This window comes from Lissotriton vulgaris, chromosome 5, assembly GCF_964263255.1.
Source record: "Lissotriton vulgaris chromosome 5, aLisVul1.2, whole genome shotgun sequence".
Lineage (NCBI taxonomy): Eukaryota > Metazoa > Chordata > Amphibia > Caudata > Salamandridae > Lissotriton > Lissotriton vulgaris.
In genome coordinates this window covers 1,745,344,068-1,745,359,247 of record NC_141693.1, presented here as the reverse complement: position 1 = coordinate 1,745,359,247, position 15,180 = coordinate 1,745,344,068, and the positions used below count along the sequence as shown (strand labels likewise).

General features: G+C 53.7%; 1 protein-coding gene across 2 annotated transcripts in view; it reads right to left on the bottom strand.

Annotated features, from left to right (window-relative positions):
* The window catches only part of ZNF652 (zinc finger protein 652), a 372,792-nt gene that overhangs the window by 190,082 nt on the left and 167,530 nt on the right, over nt 1-15,180 (bottom strand). The gene's annotated exons all lie outside the window — the stretch shown is intronic.

Below are 15,180 nucleotides of genomic sequence, written 5' to 3'. Positions count from 1 at the left end.
TGCTTCCTCTGCCGGTTAACCTCCACTCCAGCACCGACCACCATCACAGCAGCCAACACCTTGCTACCCATGCCACCCAATACCTCCCTAGAACAACTAAGCTGCCTCCTGATCAACGCCAGATCACTCTTCACAAACAGGCAACCGAGTCTGGGACACCAGCTCCACCCTCACCCCCAATGCAACAATCATCACAGAGACCTGGCACACCCCGCATCAGCCCCAGTCATCGCAATGACTTCACCAGCTGGCTACAAGATGAAACACAGCGACCGCACCAACAAACACTGAGGCAGCATCGCCATTGTACGCATGAAATCAATTACCTGCACCATCACTGATGTCAAAACCAAACTAATCATGTAACATATGAACTTACAGCTCCACACCGACGAGAACACCAACATTGTATTGTATTGTATTGTAAGGGGTGCTTGTAAAGCGCACTGACACCGAGGGTTTCCTGGCGCTGGTTGGATGCCGAGGGGACAGAGGGACTTAGATGGATTAAGGGAAAAGCCATGTTTTTAGGGATTTGCGGAAAAGAATAAGAGAATTAGAGGTTTTGAGAGAGAGGGGAAAAGAGTTCTGTTGGACAGGCCACGTGAAGGGCTTGCTTCCTCCCCGCATGACACGGCCCGAGCCCGGCCCTCCAGGTGTGGCTCTCCCCCGCCAGGTGCCGATCGCCCCCAGCTCCCCCGGGCGCTGGCTCCACCCCCCTGCTGGGTGTCTGGACTCCCTCATCCCGGACCTCCCGACCTCCAAGTGCGAGGGACCGGACATCAAAGGGCGCCAGACCTAGAACTGGGGCAGCTCCAGAGCAGGAAGGCAGTTGTATCCTGGAGTCGAGAGACACCGTGAAGAACTCATCCTTGACGGACTACTGGCGCTGCCGTAGCCCTGCCTTGCGAGATATCGTCTTACCTGCTGGCGCTGCCGCAACCCTTCTGAAACCTTCATCGTCACCGGGACCTGCTGGCGCCGCCGCGGACCGTCGCAACCTACGATCATCTCGGGGCCTGCTGGCTCCGCCGCGGCCCGACCATCTAGAACGCCGAGCTCGAGGATTGTGAGCTATCCATCTTATCATCGCATCTACCAGATTGGTAACAAGACTGTCCCGCTACCCCCAATCCGCCCAAGAGACTAGAATCGAGGGGACCCCTGAGTCCAGACCTCCTTGTACCATTCTACTGTACTTAAAGATTGCTTAAAAAGAACGTTAAACCTTATCCTTGTGTGGTATACGTCTGTGGGGGGGGGGGAAGTTATTCGTCTGTACGATCACTGGAGACGGCTCTCCCCGGAGACCTCTCCTCTTGTCCTCGGCCGACCCTCCCGGTCCGTCTAACATTGGTGGCCAGCGGCGCGATCCGAATCAACGCGTAATCGTACAGAGAGTAGCTCACCCCACGACGAAACCACAATGACAACCAAAGAGAGCGGATCCACCGAGAAATTCCAGATGGAGAAATTGGAAGAATACAGCCATCGTGAGTTGAAACAAATCTGCATTGAACTAGGCATTGCTACCACCGGTCTGAGTACGAAAGACGATTTCAAGCACGCCATTGAGTCATGGGCAGAAACCGGGGCCGCCAGACCCCCGGACCAAAATGTTGCAGCATCAGAGAGGAGCACCACGGCTCCCGAGGAGCGAAGAACGGGTCTCTCGCAGGAAGAGATCCAAGAGAGAGAAAAAAACAGACTACATGAGTTAGAAATGGCCCGGCTCAAAATGGACGGTGAACTCAAATTAGCCGAACAAAAACTGAACCTAGAACATCTGCGGCTCCGAGAAGAACGAGAAGAAAAACAGAGACAAAGAGAACTCGAAGAAAAGAGACTAGCGTATGAACACGAGCGCAAGCTAGCGGAAATAGACTTACGAAAGCAGAACAAAGAACTGGGGGTGCCCGAGCAACCGCGCACTCCCGGAGCGACAGAAAAGAAAGTACACATCCCCAAGGATGTCGTTCGAGAGTATTTCCGAGATGACGACATACAACAGTGGTTCAAGGCCTACGAGATCGCCATGACCTCCCACAGGATCGATCGAAGTGACTGGGGAGCCGGTCTATGGGGGAGGTTCGTCAAGGAGGGCTGCGATGCCCTGTTACAGCTCCCAGACCATCTGATGACCTCCTATGACCACATGAAGGCTGCCCTCCTCACCCGATATGGGCTCACACCCGAAATGTACCGCCAGAGGTTCCGAGACTGCACCCGGATCCCGGGTACAACTTGGGTGGAGTATGTAAACTATTTCAGCCGAGCCTTCGAGGGGTGGATCAAGGGGAGCCATGTAACAACTTACGAGCAACTTTTTAATCTCATGGTGTGGGAGCACCTCTCTCACAACTGCTTTATCGAGCTCAGGCAGCATTCCTCGACAGCAAATTGACAGATCCACGGCAGCTCGCCGCCGAGGCTGACCGGTGGGAGATTACCCGAGTAAGCCGGATTGGGCCGCACGAACAGAACCGGAACCACCAAGGTCAGCACCGTCCCCGAGGAGGAGGAGGAGGCCAGGGACGAGGGAAAGACACCGCCCTGGCCGCTCCCGCTGCCAGCACCCCGCCCCCGGCCAACCGGGGCAACCCCCCGGTACGCCCGGGGTACAGAGCCAATGTCACGTGTCACCGATGCCAGCGAGTCGGCCACTACGCAAATGACCCGAACTGTCCTCAGAATCAGACTCCGAGACCCCGCCAGATGGCTGCCGCCGCCCTGGGGGAAGAACAAATCTCCGAAGAACAAGAGGAATGCGAGCAAGAACAACAGGAGTGGGAGCCGGCCGCCATGGTTCTAGCGTGCCTAGGGGGAAGAGACATGGTCCCGCGGGCTCCCCTACCCGCCAACACCAGAAAATATAGTCAGTGGGTGAACATTAATGGGCGCAGGGCCGAAGCCCTACGTGACACAGGGGCCAGTGTGACAGCCGTCCGCTGTCACCTGGTGACCCCAGAACAGATACTGCTTAACATTCTCTGCCCTGTCCGTTCAGCCGACAATTCCGAGAGTCTGTGTCGGATGGCCTGCGTCCCCTTCGAATGGGGAGGAGTCTCCGGCATGTTAAAGGTGACGGTCCGAGATGATGCCCCCGTGGACTGTCTCCTGGGGAATGATCTTGAGAGTTCCCCGTGGGCCGCCGTAGAGAGAAGAGAGCACCTGGGGATGTTGGGCCTCCCGGACTGGGCGTGCGTAACCACCCGGTCCATGGCTGCCCGTACCATCCCCCGACCCGAAGAACCTGAATGGCCAGCACCTCCTCCCCTGGTCGCTCCAGTAGAAGACACCGACCGTGCCGACCCCCCAGAGCAAACCCCCGAAGGGCTCGCTCAGCTCCAGGACCTTCCCAACCTGGCTCAGTGGCGTCAGGAAGGGGGGCCCACCCAGGAACAGTTCCGTCAAGAGCAGTAGACCTGTCCCTCCCTCGAGGGACTCCGCCAGCAAGCCCTCGCCCAGACAGCAGGGGACACCACCGGAGGCCATTGGATTTATTGGGACAACGACCTGTTGTACAGTGAACAGAGAATCGCGGAGTTAGGGGCCAGTCGAGTGCTAGTGGTGCCCCTCCGCTTTAGAGACTTCTTGCTAAACTTGGCCCACGATGTCCCCCTGGCTGGTCACCTGGGTCAAGACAAAACCTACAGTCGCCTCGTGACCCACTTTTTCTGGCCCAAGATGAGAAACGACGTCCTCAACCACTGCCGGTCCTGCCCCACGTGCCAGGCCAGCGGGAAGAGCGGCCGCAAACTTAAAGCACCTCTGCAACCCTTCCCAGTTGTCACCACCCCGTTCGAGAGGGTGGGAATAGACATTGTGGGGCCCCTGGACCCCCGTACAGCACAAGGACATCGGTTCATCCTGGTACTGGTGGACCACGCCACCCGCTACCCCGAGGCTGTTCCACTGCGAACTGTGACAGCCCCAGTGGTCGGCCAGGCCTTGATGGGGATCTTCTCCCGGGTGGGCTTTCCCCGAGAAGTCGTCAGCGACCGAGGCACAAACTTTATTTCAAAATATATGAAATCCCTCTGGCAACAGTGCGGGGTCACCTACCGATTCACGACCCCCTATCACCCTCAAGGAAACGGACTAGTCGAGCGGTTTAACGGCACGCTCAAAGGGATGATTGGGGGGTTGGAAGAGCCCCTCCGTCGCCAGTGGGATGTGCTACTGCCGTGCCTCCTCTTTGCATATCGAGAAGTCCCCCAGAAGTCCCTTGGCTTCAGCCCGTTTGAACTCTTATACGGACACCCTGTGCGAGGGCCCCTCAGCCTAGTCAAAGAAGGTTGGGAGATGCCCCCTCTGAAGACCCCTCCAGATGTTTTCAAGTACCTCCTGACCCTACGCAACCAGACCAGGCGATTCAGAGAAATGGCGAAAGCGAATCTTGAGGCCAGTCAGGAGGACATGAAGAAGTGGTACAATCAAAATGCCTCCTCCATCGAATTCGAACCTGGCCAACAAGTGTGGGTGATGTCCCCCACCGAACCGTGCGCCTTACAAGACAAGTGGACGGGGCCCTTCAAAGTGGTCGAGCGCAAGAGCCCCGTCACCTATCTCATCGATATGGAATCTTCACGGAACCCCCTCCGGGTCCTCCACGCCAATAGACTCAAACCCCACTTTGTGCGCTCAGAGCTCAGCCTCCTGATGGCTACCGACAGCGGAGCCGAAGAAGACTCCGAGCCCCTCCCTGATCTCCTAAGGACCCGGGAGAAAGATGGTTCCGTGGACGGGGTCCGACTCTCAGAGGCCCTCACCCCGGAACAGCGCCAAGGCTGCCGGGACCTCCTGCTGCAGTTTGCAACTCTGTTTTCCCTCACTCCAGGGGTCACCTCCTGGTGCTTGCACGACGTGGACACTGGGGACAGTCCCCCTATCCGACATCGGGCATACCGCGTACCAGATCGGGTACGGGCCTGCATCCAAGAGGAGGTGTCCAAGATGCTCACGCTCGGGGTCATCGAGCCCTCAGACAGCCCCTGGGCCAGCCCAGTGGTACTGGTCCCCAAAGCTGCCGCCCCCGGCACCACTCCCGAGCTCCGATTCTGCGTCGACTACCGGGGCTTGAAAGCTGTCACCAGAACCGACGCTCATCCCATCCCCCGAGCAGATGAACTAATCGACCGCATGGGAGCTGCCCGCTACCTCAGCATCTTCGACCTGACAGCGGGCTACTGGCAGATCGGTCTCACACCCAGGGCCCAAGAACGATCCGCCTTTTCCACCCCTGATGGCCACTACCACTTCAAGGTCATGCCATTCGGCATGAAGAATGCCCCAGCTACTTTTCAGCGACTAGTGAACCAGGTCTTGGCGGGACTCGAGGAATTCAGCGCCGCCTACCTGGACGATATCGCTGTGTACAGCCGCCACTGGTCCGACCACCTCCAACACCTCCGAGAGGTCCTGCAGGCCCTCCAACGGGCCCGCCTCACGATCAAGGCCAGCAAATGCCAAATAGGTCAGGGGTCCGTGACCTATCTCGGACACCAGGTGGGAAGCGGTCTGGTGGCCCCATTTCAACTCAAGATCGCTGCCATCCAGTCCCGGCAGCCCCCCATCACACAGACCGAGGTCCGCGCCTTCTTGGGGCTCACCGGCTACTACCGGCGGTTCGTGAGGGACTATGGCAGCATCGTGGGGCCCCTCACGGAACTCACATCCAAAAACCACCCAAAGAAGGTCAACTGGGGGGGGCGCTAGAGGGCGCACTGCAGAATGGCCGCACTGCCGTGAGGCTCCTGCTGCCCGGAGCTATTATCCGACTAGGGATCCTGCTTACCATCACTGCGCCCTGATCTGACCCTATAGATCTGCTGGGATACCGACTGGCCACCCACGGTCCAACTGCTGTTCCATTCGGAGGTTGCTGACCGAAGTTACGAGGGCTCCAAGTTTCCCCGACTTGCGCTCTGGAGGTCGGGTGCTCCGTAGCCCGGCGTCACTACCCACGCTAGCCCGCGGCTTCGCACGTGGGGTGTAGGCCCTGCTCTACCTCTCTCCACCGGGCTTGCTAGCTGGCCGGGCATGCTGCTGAATGCTCCCCTGTCCTCAAACTGGTTTTTCGGCTTCTACCTCTGCCTGCCCAGGAACTATTGATTACGGAGACACAGCGGATCATCGTCTGGTCGCCTGGAGAGCAACCCCTTTGGCCTGGGAGCGGAGACGGCCATTTTTTCCTCTGGGAGTGGCGGGGCGTCCATGCCTGCTCGTGCCCCCGTGCTTTGGCGTTTGGTCGAGTGCTTGGGCCGGCCTGCAGTCTGACTCTTCTTGACTTTGGTGCCCCGCTGTGCTACTAGCGCTTTATCATGGGGAAACCGGACACTAAACAGTCTAAGTTGTCCTTTGACTCTGGAGTGGCTAGGAGGGGAACGCGACTGCTCCAGGATGCTGGGACCTCGCGGTCTCCCCCCCCGCCTGTTGCTGATACTGTGCCGCAGCCACAAACCCCGGACTTTCACCAGATGATGCAGGAGATGAGGCAGGGGTTTGCCCAGATAGTGGACATGGTGGACAAAATATCGTCGCGCATGGATGCGGTGGTCCAGAAGCTAGACGTGCACGAGGAACGCCTGACAACGGCGGAACAGCGCGTCTCGGACCACGACGATACTGCTGCCACTCATACCACGCAGCTGGCGAGAATGGATAATATATTGCGGGTGATTGCCGCTAAGAATGAGGAGTTGGAGGCGAGGAGTAGGCGCAATAACGTTCGTATAGTAGGTGTGCCGGAGTCAACGAATGTTGGAAAGATGGAAACTTATGTGGAGAGACTCCTGGTGGGCGCCATTGGTGCGGATGCCTTCTCGTCCCAGTTCATCGTCGAGAGAGCGCACCGGTCACTGGGCCCTCGGCCGGCCTCTTGGGCCGCACCGCGCCCCATCATTGCGCGTCTTTTAAACTATCGAGCTCGGGACGCTGCCCTCCAAGCTGCCCGCACCAATCGGGCCCTCTCCTTTGAAGGGGTGTCTTTCACCATGTACCCCGATTTCACGTCGATGGTGCAGGACCAGCGTCGTAAGTTCCTAGGGGTGAAAAATAAACTTCGGGAACTGCAGGTAGACTATGCTTTGCTTTACCCTGCCAAGCTTAGAGTGACGCACCAGGCTAAGCAACACTTTTTCACTAACCCACAGCATGCTGAGGATTTTGCAAAGAGCCTCAAGCGCGATCGAGCGGCTGCAGATCGAGGAGGCGATCGAGACCCTGAGGGTGAACATTCGGCGGCTGAGGAGGAGGTCGCCTGATTGGGGTGACCTTGTTCTTTTTTGTATTGAGACATTATTGACGTATGTCTTTTGCATTGACTTCCTTGTCTGCGTCGGAGGCCTCGCTGCCATCCGCTTTTATGGAGGGGGCTTTACCTTAACTGTTTGCGAGTGTGTGTGTGAGTGGCGGTTCTTGGGGTCGGTATGGGACCGCAGGGTGGTGCTATTTGGTTTTGCGCTCTGGGCACCCACCCCCTCGCGCTGCGCCTGGGGCCATTTGGGACTCGTTGGCTCGGACACTGGCGTGGTGTGTGGGAGTGGTGCCGTGCACCTCTAGAGGGTTCCCCGGAGGGTGTGCCCCACTTGTACCTTTGGTTTGGACTCTAGTCCTTTGTTGGTTGACTGGATGTGTGTTAGGGAATGGGGGGGGGGGGGGGGGTGGAGGTTTGCATGGCCTGATAGTTGGGGTGTCATCAGGTGGGTGGTTGGGGTGGGGATGATGCTGACGACACGTGCTCGCCCAGGTCTCATGGGTCGTTGCGTTGATTGCTATTGCTGTCTGTGTGTACAGGCGCGGCTCCGTATCCGCTGCTTCGGCTGGTCCTTTTTTTTTCTGTGCGGCATTGGTCCTGGGGCCCTTGCCTTCGTCCGCTGTGAGCCTGAGAGAAACGGCCGCTATCTCCGGCGACCGCATGGTGGTGAGCACGCTACACGAGGGACGCGTGTGCGAGTTATGGGCCGGATGAGCTGTATTTGCTGCGTGCTGCGTGGTGTGTTTCCTGGGTGCCTGTTGCACGGATGGTGCTGTTGGGGGGGAGTTGTTGAGGTTTTGGTTGCTTGGTTTGGAGATGGCTGGGATGTGTGTGGAGTGTATGTGGTGGGACGATTGCGTCCTGGGCTGGTGTCCTGCTGCTGGGAGTCGGACATACCGCCCTTGCTCATTGGGTCCTGTGGGGCCCTGAATATGGCTAATGTCGACTGTCACTATAGACAAGATATCAATTTTGTCCTGGAATGTACGGGGTCTTAATGATGCCAGGAAATGTCGAAATGTGATCCAGTATTTGGACAGGCATGCTATTCATGTGGCCCTCCTCCAGGAGACGCATCTGCGTCCTAGACCTTCCCCCAGCTTTGGTGGGAGGTGGGCTGCGGCCAGGATGTTTGCTTCATACTCCTCTTATGCTCGCGGGGTTGTTATCCTTGTTAAAAGATCGCTCGCATTTCAAGAACTGGGATCTATGGGAGACCCAGAGGGACGCTATGTGCTACTCTGGGGGCGGCTTGGGCAGATCACTGTGCTGTTTGTTAATTGCTATGCTCCCAATGTTGATACGCCAACTTTTTTCGTTACGTTGTGGGGCCATGTGCTTGCTGTCGATGCCACTCACATTGTGTGGGGGGGGGATTTCAATTTTGCGCTTCATGCTCAGTTGGATAGATCGGACGGGAGTCCTCAGTATAATGTGCAAGCTAGAGAAGTTCTGCGTGGGGTTGTAGAGGAGGCTGGGCTGATTGACAACTGGAGGTATTCTCACCCTGCCACTAAGGAGGGCACTCATTACACTGCACATGCGCGCTCATGGGCGAGGCTGGACTATGTTTTTCTCTCTAGGGGGTTGGTGGTTGGCCTGCGGGAGGCTGTGCATCTTGCTCGTACGTATTCTGATCACTGCCCGGTGAAGGTTGTCCTATCTGTTCCCGGGCTGAACAGGCCGCGCCCGCCTTGGCGCCTTTTTCCAACTGCCTTGCTTGACCCTGTGTTCAGGGCGGAGCTTGGCGAGGAGGTGGAGGCGTTCTTCCCCAGAAACAAGGGCTCTGTCGACAGTGTCGAGGTTATATGGGAGGCGTTCAAGGTTACGATCCGGGGAGTCACTATCTCTAAAAGTTGTGGAATGCTTAAATTGATTGTTCGGACTCTCGGGGGCTTGGAGGGAGACTTGCGTGACTTAGAACGCAGGATGCAGGCTGGCTCGGATCCCGATCTTTTGAGCCAGTTCCGCACCAAGCTCTCCGAGTATGAGGAGGAGGCTGCCAGGGAGGCTAAACATAGGGGGAAGTATTGGACGGTGAGGAGGTACTGTGAGGGGGAGAGGCCCGGTAAGGTCCTTGCTGCACTTACTAGGCATCCACGGCATGGGTCGGACGTGCTGGAATTGGTTTTGCCGGATGGCACTCGCTGTCGGGACACTGCGGAGATTCAGCGTACCTTTATTGACCACTACGCACACCTTTACACGACGCAGCAGGATGGTGAGACACGATATGGCGGATTTCTGGATGAGTTGGCACTTTGTTGGTTGTCGGATGATCATCGGGCGTTCTTAGGTAGGCCCCTAGAGGTGGAAGAGGTCAGGAATGCAATCATGTCTCTGAATAATGGGAAGGCCACTGGTCTGGATGGCCTTCCCGCTGAATTCTATAAGTGTTATGTGGACATTATGGCCCCCGTTCTCCGCGAGGTTTTTGAGGAATCCCTGGAGGAGGGGCGACTGCCGCGTTCCATGCGGGAGGTCGCTATTACGTCGCTGCTCAAGCCGGGAAAGGATCCACTGGATGTGGGTTCCTATAGGCACCTCTCATTGCTCAATTGCGATGTCAAAATACTCGCGAAGGTCCTGGCGGTGAGACTCGCTGAGCTCATGCCTGTTATTGTTCTGCCCGATCAGTCTGGGTTTGTGCCTGGTCGTGCTACTTCCCACAACCTTCGTACCTTGTTTTCCCTTATTTCGACCATTGCTCCTGACATCCCGGTCGCCGCCATCTTCCTTGATGCCACTAAGGCGTTCGACTCCGTTGAGTGGGGCTATCTTATTGATGTACTTTGTCGGATGGGCTTTCCTCGGATCTTCATTTCGTGGGTTAAGCTCTTGTATACTGATCCGATGGCAAGGGTGGTGGTGAATGGGGTGCTATCCCCCCCCGTTCCCTCTTACAAGGGGGACTCGTCAGGGATGCCCCCTCTCGCCCCTCCTATTTGCCATTGCTATTGAGCCTCTGGCCTGCAGGATTCGTCAGTTACACCAGCAGAGCGCCTTCAATTGTCTTCAGCGTCAGGTCGGGATCTCTTTGTACGCGGACGATGTCACGCTCTATGTAAAAGATCCTGAAAACAACCTTAATGCGCTCTTGCGAGAGTTGGTTGCTTTTGGGGGTGTCTCCGGTGTCCATATCAACTGGCGGAAATCCAAACTCTTCCCCCTTACTGCGGCTGTGCGTAGGTTTCCTCTTGATTACCCTTTGGAGTGGTGCGATTCGGAGCTGCGGTACCTCAGCATTGTTGTGTCATTGGACAGAGAAGAAACGATCAGGCTTAATTATGGTGAGGCTATTACTAAACTGGCAGATGACGTCACTAGATGGATGTCCTTGCCTCTCTCCATGGCCGGTTGGGCGTCCCTCATCAAGATGGTATTCTTGCCCCGATTTCTGTACCTATTTCAAAACCTTCCATATCACCCTGGTGCTTATTTTTTTCGTAGACTTCGCTCTGAGCTCATTCGATTGTTTTGGGGGGGCAAACAGCCGCGGGTGGCTTGGGCTACCCTTACACTACCCTATTCTGATGGAGGATTTGACGTCCCTGAATTTGAGCTTTACTATCTTAGCGCTCAAACGCATTACGCTTATCACTGGATGCGCCCCACGCCGTTTATGCCCCAGATAGCGGCCGAACATTGGGTTGCCCATCCGCTCCCACTGGAGGGGTTAGTATTGGGCAAGGTGTCAGATGTGGATACGCCTCAAACGACGGTGACATGCACGGTGGATGCCTGGAAACGGGTAGCACGACTGCTGGGCGTCTCCTTTCTTTATTCGCCGGCCCTGCCTCTATCCTATCATCCTGATTTGTCTCTGTTGCTGGAAACGGGGTTTCAACGATTGTGTAGGCGGCTAGGTATTCTTACGTGGGGTGACGTGTTTCATGAAGGTGCCTTCCGTACCCAGGCTCATTTCTTTGGAGCTGCTGCCTGCTCCCCTTTGGAGCTGTTTTACTATGTTCGTCTGTGGCAGGGCATGCGTGCCTTGCTCCCGGATTTTCCTTCGGAGCCGGAGGTCACCCTCCCCCTCCATGTGCTGTTGGTTTCAGATGGGCGTCACCTGGTGTCGAAATTATACGGTGCTATTCGCCGACAGCGCTCTGTCCCGTCCAATCGGGTGCGTGAGCAGTGGGTTGTTGAACTGGGAGCCCCTATTACTGAAGAGCAATGGAAGTATTGCTGTGGACTTACTGCCAATGTTTCTTCCAGTTGTCGCCTGAAAATCATCCATTACAAATTTGTCCAGAGGTACTATTATACCCCGGCGAAAAAACTTCGATTTCATTTAGCGGAGGATGACGGATGCGCTAGGTGTCGAGCGGAAGGTGCTGACTTTCTGCATTTGGCTTGGAGTTGTGCGGGGGTGCTGGAATACTGGACTCAGGTCCATGTGGCCCTGCAGGTTATGGCGGAGGATGAAGTGGCGTTTGACCCCTTGGTGATGTTGCTGGGGTATTCTAGGGACGTGCCTGCCCCTCATCGTAGATTTGTTGACGTGGCCTTGCTTCTGGCCAAGCGTAGGGTGGCTTGTTGCTGGGGTCGTGGCAGGGTACCGCGCTTCCAGGATTGGTTGAACGATCTCACATACTGTCAGGACCAATATAATGTCTATTCTGAACTAATGCCCGTGAGGTGTAGACCCAAAGACTTTTGGAGCCCGCTACAGGTGTACCTCCTAACTAGAGCTGTGCAGGACTCTGATTCTGAACATGAGGACCGAGTAGGGGTTGGGTAACTCCAGCACGGTGGGTTGAGATATCATTCTACATTTGCTGGTCCTCAGGTGTTGGGGGGGGGGGGGGCTAAACTGCTTCCTTCTTCTGCGAGATCAAGGGGGCTGTATTTCCTCGTATGCCACTCAGATGGTGGGGATAGAGATCGAACTCCTGTCAGGTTTCAGTTGGCGGCTGGGGGGGGCCTATTGGAGTAAATCATGCATGGAATATGGCATTTTTTTCCCTCTTACATGTATTGTCCTTTTCTCTGCTTCTCCTTTGTTTTCTTTTGCGCTCACAGAACATGCCCATGCTGTACCATCTCATCAGTGCACCTGTGCGCCCTGGGTCATCGCTCTCCTACATGCTATGTGATTTCAACAATTACTATATCAGGGCTCGACAAATCTAAAAAATCTTACTTGACATGCAGGTCGAGTGAGTAGACTTTTCTACTCGACCTAACAGCAATGCACTCGACCCACAAACTAATCGCATATGAATTTTTTTCAAAACATTTGCAGCGCCAGCAACCCAAAAAAACGTTGCCCAACCAAATTAACAGCACATTTTATTAATTTAGCACCCAGTTACCTTCCTATGTGTGTATCAAAGTGCCGTAGTGAACGTTTCTGCCAACATACATGGCAAAAAAAAACATAAACTTTAACATGTCATCTGCTACTCATACGTTGCTTTGTGCAAGCTCACTCCTCTCAGTTAAGTCACGGTTATGTAAATTTCCCAGCCCTCACAACAAAACTCACTCAGACTGCCCTCAGAATTTACTTGCACAAATAATACTGCATTTGCTCCTCAAGTGCACTTGTGCCATTTTAACAGTTTGCTTGCTCTCTCATATGGGACGACTTTCATTTTGGCACTGGACTAAGGACAAACCAGTTGTTCCGAATTCCCAAGACAGGATCAAAGTGGACTTACATCACAGCAATGCACCAACAAGACTAACAAAATAAAAGGAGGCAAGGACCAAGGTCAACTTACCCACCACAGACACATGGGATCACCAGCGGGCCAGCTGCATCACTGCTAAGCCAGGCAGACACGAACATAACAGTTAAAAAGTCTCCGGTCAGGCACAGTGTCACATAATGGAAAATCCTGCTCCCTAATAACCAGCACGCAGCAAAAATGAAAGCTACCAGATCTCTCTGATCTGGACACAACCTTAATCATTCCCAAAACGTACTCCTGGCATTCAGAAACAGGCACTGACAAACCAATATACTCTAGTTTTAATGTGACGTTGGGGGTGACGCTACCCTGTGGATTCTAGCAGCACAGCTGAGGCTGTGTTCCCTGCAATTAATTGCGCCATCTTTTTACGGAAACAACATCTACGATCATGTCTCTGAAGCTCACTCCCCCCTCCCGAAACCTAACTCTGGGCCTAAACTTACTTTTTGGGGCGAAACTGGGGGTGTGGTAATTCGTGGTCACACAATCAGTGCACAATTCGAACCTTAGAGGTGATGAGTGACACTTTCTTGCAAACAAAATCAAGCAATGAAGGTGAGGGAAACATACAAATTCACCACACAATGTTCTAATGCAACTTGCATATATCGGTTTAGATGGTTTGTGTGTAAAACAGATATACAAAACAAAGTCAGAAAAATGTTGCAAATTAGGGACTCGATGTTAATTAGATTTCGAACACTGCCTTTGGAGACTGTCTTCTCTGCAGTCTTGCTTTTTTTCTATCGTCTTTGGTAACCCCTGTCCTATTCCCCACTACTTGCAAGTACTTCCCACATTAACAGTTTTACAATTGTGACATCACAATGGCTGGAAAGCACAATGCAGGCTGTCGTTGCTACGAGAGAATTGTTGCTTCTAGGAACAAAATCCTCTCTATACAAATCTCCAAAATAAATACTAACTGATCTATAGAGGAAACTGAGGAGCTGCCTTGGAACAATTTATCTGCAAATCAGGGTGGTAAAATCACTCTTAGAAATAAAATGTTAATATTGGGGTGGTTGCAGTCCTTATTCTGGGTCTATGCTTCCAAATCACACAACAGAAGTGCTTAACTGAGTCATTTCACATGCCCCCACTGTTACAATAGGGCAGCAGTCACTCTGCTCCTAATTGGTACCTGAAGAGTAACTAAATGGAATTGTACAACTGTGTCTGATAGAGGAATAAGCAACGCAGGGAAGGGAGGCGCTGAAAAACTATTTAAACAGGCATGCGAGGAGAGCTAATAAGGCCAACATTAAGTGTGTGCGTGGTACACTGTGCATGATCAGCTCTGCAAGACCACGCACAAGCTGATGCCTAATCACAGTAAAATTCTACGCAAATGAGGACAGCCTAATACTTTACACTGCGTTTTAACACATCAAAAATAGAATTTAAAAAACGGATTATGGGTACAAATTAAAAGAGCAGTAACAGCGAGTCCTGGAGCGAACGGATATCATGCCTGTGTGTCACCCAACCCAGTCGAAAACATCATAGCCAACTATACGTGCAGGCACTTTCTTAGTCAAAGTGTGGATGTAGGCAGTGTTCATCTGACAAGAAGCTATGGCGCCACAAAACTAATCAAAGAGCTTTGCATTTTTGAAGATCGCAGGATATTGTAAGTTATAAATTATGTCATATTTCAGAAGCTTAAAGAAAATAAAAGGTCGAAAATAGCATGCGAATTGCTGCACTCTAGATGAAGTTCACATGCCACCCTTAAGGTTGTAGGCTGGCAGTGGACATGAAGAAAGAGAAGCCAAGATAAACACAATCGGACTAGGCAACAGGCACAGAAAGCACTGTTATGCACTTTCCTAGAGGAGGCCTCTAGGTGGAGGAATGGACCTCACAATAAACCGACAATTTGTGCCATGTTGAATAATACCTGGATGGGTAGAACGGCATTAGTACTCGAGAGCAAGGTGTTGACTGAGCCCTGAACTTGAGTTATGTGAGAGGCTAGCGGCAATAAATGAACATAACAACCCACTGAGAGCAACCGGCATCTGGGTTGCCCAATATTATACTGAAACAATAAGGCAGGTCCGAGTATAAAGGTACAGAAACTAAACATGGCAAGGGAAAATATAGTGAAGTGGGACAGTCAGCTATTGAGATATCCAGGTTTAAAAATGTTAGCATTTATTTGATGTGCGTACTATTAAATCATTTCTCATTTTGCAGTGTCGGGTCAGTTCTGTG